The sequence below is a fragment of the Agelaius tricolor genome, unplaced genomic scaffold (assembly GCF_023055355.1).
Source record: "Agelaius tricolor isolate 1412-34295 unplaced genomic scaffold, bAgeTri1.0.p SCAF_112, whole genome shotgun sequence".
Classification (NCBI taxonomy): domain Eukaryota; kingdom Metazoa; phylum Chordata; class Aves; order Passeriformes; family Icteridae; genus Agelaius; species Agelaius tricolor.
The window spans coordinates 120,180-125,714 of NW_027269372.1; positions in this window are offsets into that span (position 1 = coordinate 120,180).

Below are 5,535 nucleotides of genomic sequence, written 5' to 3' on the forward strand. Positions count from 1 at the left end.
ACTGAGCTATGTGGGCGGGGCTTGGGGTGGTGGGTGCGGTTATGTAAATGAGGAGGGACGGCCGTGAGGGGCGGGGTGATGGGGTTGGGTGGGAAACTGGGATGGACTGGGAGAAACTGGGATGGACCGGGAAACTGGGGGGGACTGGGAGGGACTGGGGAGGCCAGGGAAACTGGGATGGTCTGAGAGGGACTGGGATGAACAGGAGAGACCAGGAATGACTGGGATAACGGGGAATAACTGTGGGAAACTGGGAGCACTGGGGGAACTGGGAGCGACTGCGTGAACTGGGACTGGTGGGAGAACTGGGATCGATGGGGACAATCAACATGAACTGGGAGAACTGGGACTGACTGGAGGAAATGAAACCCATGAAAGGAACTGGGGCCAACTGGCGTAACTGGGATGAGGCAGGACTGGGTGAACTGGGAGCACTGGGATGGGAGGGGGCTCTGTCCTGTCCCTCAGGGTGTCCACTCGTCGGGGTCCTGCAGTTGGGGGGTCCTGGGGGTTACTGGGAGGGTCCTGGGGATCCCCAGAGGAGGGAGGGACCCCCAAACCTCACCTGGCCCTGGCTGCTCCGGTGCCCTTCCTCCTCCTCATCCTCCTCCTGCTGCTGCTGCTGCTGCTCCCTCCTTCCCCGGTGCTGCTTTTGGGGTGTCCCTGTGGAGCACAGGAGGGGGGGTTCAGTGCCCGGGGGGGATTTCGGGGACCCCCCACCCCCCATTTCCCCCTCACCCCCGCGGGGCAGCCCCGGCCGGCGCGAGACCTCGGCCCATCTGCGGCGCGCGGCCACCGCCAGGGCCGGCGTGTCCTGCACCTGGTGAGGGGACACGGTGACACTGGGGACACCCCCAAACCCCCCCCAGCCCCGAGGGGACCCCCCCGAACCCCCAAACCTGCAGGGCGCCCAGGCAGGCGCTGCGGAAGCGGCCGCTGGAGCTGGCGGCCACCACGGCCGTCACCGCGGCCACCGCCAGGGCCTGGGCTCGGGCCACGCTCTGCTGGGCCTGCAGGGGGGAATTTGGGGGGTCACGGGGGGTTTGGGGGGGTCGAGGGGACCCCAAAGTCCCGCACTCACCTGGTGCTGGCGGTGCAGCCCCGCCAGGAGGGGGCGCAGGAGGTTCTGGAGCCCCCGGGCCAGCGCGGGGCGGCCGAGGCGCAGCGTGGGCTCCAGCTGGGCCAGCAGCAGCCGCCGCATCCCTGGGGTGGGGGGGACCCCGGATTTTGGGGGGGGTCCTCGAACTGTGGGGGACCCCCCCGGAGCGGGGGACACCCCTGAACCACGGGGATAACCCCTAAGCCAAGGGGGTGTCCCCAAACCTTGGGGTCACCCCCTAAACCTTGGGGTCAGCTCCCAAAATTTGGGGTCAGCCCAGCTCGGGGGCTGAGCTGGAATGGGGAGTCTGAGGGAGGGGGGCACCCCAAAACCGTGGGGACACCCCCAAAATCTTGGGGATGGCCCACAGGGACACCCCCAAAGTCATGAGGAGACCTCACAGAACTTGGGGACAGCCCAAGAGCTCAGGGACAGCTCTTAAATTTGGGGACCCTCTTGAGCCACGGGGACACCCCCAAAATTTGGGGACAGCCCAAAATCGGGTCCCCCCCCCCTTACCTGTGTCGTACCCCCCAAAGGGGTCCCGGTGCCGCAGGAAGAGGAAAACCAGGAGGGTTTTGGGGTCCCCCTTGGGGGAAATTTGGGGGTCCCCATCCCCCTTGGGGGGGTCCCAGCGCACCCCAAAGGTGACATCGGGGGGCACCGGCTCTGTGGGGACAACACAGGGGGGCTGAGGGAGGGGGAACCCCGAAATTCCCCCCAAAATCCCCCCAAAAAAACCCTGGAACTCCACGGACCTTCCTCATCCTCACTGGAGCCTCGGGGGGTTTTGGGGTCCGGGGGGGTTTTGGGGTGCAGGAGCGTTGCAGCCAGGCCGAAGCCCCCCCAGTCCCCCAGCACAGAGGGGTCCCGCAGGGTTGGGGGGGCCGGGGGGCGCACGGGGACCCCCGCGGGGTCGAACAGGTAAAGGTGGGGAGGTCAAGGAGAACAACAGGGGGGGGATGGAGCCCCCCAAAATCCCCCAGAACCCCAAATCCCACCTGGGCATCCTGAGATCCACCAGGGAACCCAAATTTCCTCCCCTGCAGCACCCTGAGACCCCCCTGGATAACCCAAAACTCCCCCCGGGCACTCTGAGACCCCTTCTGGGCACCCCAAATCCCACCCCAAACCGCCCCAAACCCCCCAAATCCCACCCCAACCACCCCGAATTGCCCCCCAACCACCCTGAATTGCCCCCAGCCCGGATATCTGCACTCGGCTGAGGGGGGGTCCCTGCCCGGGGGGGGTCCCGGGGGGGGTCCCGAGGGCGCAGACCGGGAGCAGCTCCAGGTCCCCCCCGAATCCCGCGGCCGCCAGCGGGGGCGGCACCGGCAGCGGCAGCGGCGGCCCCGGGCACGGCCGGAGGCGGCTGCAGGGCGGCCTGGGGGGGATGGATCAGTATGGACCAGTATGGACCAGTATGGACCAGTATGGACCAGTTCGGACCAGTATGGACCAGTATGGACCAGTTTGGATCAGTACGGACCAGTCTGGACTGGTCCGGATCAATCTATCCCAGACCTACCCCTGCCCCATCCCAGTTCATCCCAGTTTGACTCTGTACTGCATCCCAGTCCCATCCCAGTTCATCCCAGTTTGACTCTGTGGTACCCCCCTGCCCCATCCCAGTTTATCTCTCTCTGTTCTGACCTGTCCCAGTTCATCCCAGTTCATTCCAGTCCTGTCTGAGTTCCCTCAATCCCATCCCAGTCCCATCCCAATCCCAGTCCCATCCCAATTTCCGCCAAACCCAAGCCAGTCCCATCCCAGTCCATCCCAATCCCTCCCTGTCCCATCCCAGTCCATCCCAGTCCATCAAAATCCATCCCAGTTCCCCCCAGTCCCATCCCAATCCCTCCCAGTCCATCCCAACCCATCCCCGTCCCATCCCAGTCCCCCCCCAGTCCCATCCCAGTCCATCCCAGTCCCTCCCAATCCCATCCCAGTCCCCCCCAGCCCCCCCAGTCCCTCCCAGTCCATCCCAATCCCATCCCAGTCCCTCCCAGTCCCTCCCACTCCCTCCCAGTCCCATCCCAATCCCATCCCAGTCCCATCCCAGTCCCTCCCAGTCCATCCCAGTCCCCCCCAGCCCCCCCAGTCCCCCCCAGTCCATCCCAGTCCCATCCCAGTCCCATCCCAGTCCCATCCCAGTCCCATCCCAGTCCCTCCCAGTCCCATCCCAATCCCATCCCAGTCCCATCCCAGTCCCTCCCAGTCCATCCCAGTCCCTCCCAGTCCGTACCCACTGAAATGCCGGCTCTGCACCCTCAGCCTCATTCCCGCCTGTGCCCAGGGGGGCTCCGGGCTGGGGGACACAGGGGGGGGACACCCCAATTAGGGGGTGCCCAGAAGTGGGGTGACCCCAATTAAGGGTGGGGGACCCCAGTTTGGGTGACCCCAATGTTGGGGTGACCCCAGTTTGGGGGTCCCGGGGGTCTCACCTGAGGGTCCTGGATGTGACCTTCCCATCGATGCTGACACAGAAATGAAACTCGACCTGGGAGGGGGGCACGGGGGGGTCACTGAGGAACCCCCTCCCCTTTTTGGGGACCCCCAAACCCCGCCCTGGTACCTCGGGGTGCACGAGGCTGGTCCGGTGCAGGAGCTGCCACAGGGACCCCCGGGCAGGGGGCAACAGCAGGGGGGGGGTGACAGACCTGGGGGGGGGCACAGGGGGGGACCCCAAAATCCTCCACGACCCCCGAGGGGGGGGGCACAGGGAGGGACCCCAAAATCCTCCACGACTCTCGTGAGGGGCAGATCTGTGGGGTCTGGGGGCACCCCATACCCCCCAAGGAACTGGGCCCAGTTTGGGGGTGTCCCACCCTTCCCCCCATGTATTTTGGGGGGTCCCAGCCCCCTCCCATGACCCCATTTCCCCTCTCCCCCCCCGCCTGACCCCATTATTTCCCCCCCACCCCCCCAAATCCAGGCCACCCCGGCTATTTTTATCCTCCTGCCCCAATTCCCATTCCCGAGGGGCTCTTAGGGCCCCCCCGACCCCAATTCCTCCCTCTCAAGGTGACTTTGGGGGGGGTTGGGAAAGAGAACAGAGAGAGGGGGGGACCCCCAAAACCCCCCCCAAAAACCCCAAAACTCACCTGGAAGCTCCTTTGCACCTGAGCCCGGGCCAGGATCCGCCCGCAGCACGGGGGGAGATTTTGGGGGGCTCCCGGCAGCTCCTGCACCCCCCGAGGGGCTGGGGGGGATTTTGGGGGGGATTTAGGGGGCTTGGGGGGGGGGTTTAGAGATTTAGGGGACTCCCAGTGGGGCTGGGAGGAGAATGAGAGGATTTAGGGGGTCCTAGAGAGGTTTTGGGGGGGCTCTTAAAGGAGTTGGGGACTGGGGGGTGTCCCTGAGGGGATCAGGGCTCCCAGAGAGGTTTTGGGGGGTCTCTGAGGGGATTCTGGGGTCTCTGAGGGGTTTTGGGGGTCTCTGAGGGGTTTTGTCAGGGGTCTCTGAGGGGTTTTGGGGATCTCTGAGGGGTTTTAGGGTCTCTGTGGGTTTTGTGGGGGTCTCTGAGGGGTTTTAGGGTCTCTTACCCCTCCCCAGCGCTTCGGGGTCGAGGTCTCGGCTGAGGGGTCCCGTGGCTGCCACTGGAAAAGGGGAGGGGGTCAGGGGGGTCTGAGGGGACTCAGGACCCCCCCCCCCAGGAACCCCCACCCACCTGTGAGGGTGCAGAGGGGCCCCCCCAGGGCCGCCCCCGCCGTCAGGGCCACCAGCAGCGCTCCCCGTCGGGGCTCCCCATTTTTGGGGGTCCCCAGAACCACCAGGAGCTGCTCCAGGACCTGCAGGGCCAGAAGAGGTGGGGAGACCCCAAAACGCTCCCCCAAAAAAACCCCACAAATCCCCCGGACCCCCTTCCCTAAGACTCCCCCTCCTTCCAAGGGAGCCCGGAGACCCCCAAAGTCCCCCTAAACCACTCTTGGGACTCCCAACACCACCCGAGACCCCCCAAATCCCCTCAAAAACTTCCCTCGGGACTCTCGGCCCCTCATAGAGACCCCTTAGGAGCCCCCAACCCACTTTAGTGACCACTGACCCCTCAGAGTGACCCCCAGTGAGCCCCCCCATACCCGCCAAGCCCCCGAACCCTCCTTAGTGACCCCTCAGAACCCCCAAAACCACCTCTAGGGACACCCAAAGCTCCCGCAACCCTCTCCAGTGATCCCTGACCCCACAAAACCCCAAAAATCCACAAAAAACCCCACAAAACCCCCTCACCCCCCTCACGGCCTCCTCCGCCATCTTTGTCCCCCCTCACGCCGCGAGCGCCCCCTGGCGGGCGGGACGCGCGGGTGGCGGGAAAGTTGGGGGCGTGGCCTCCGCCCTCATCGCCATGGCAACAACCGGGGAGGGGGGGCGTGTCCCGGAGGCGTTGCCGTGGTGACGGCGGAGGGGGCGTGGCCCGCAGGCCCCGCCCCCGGGGTGTG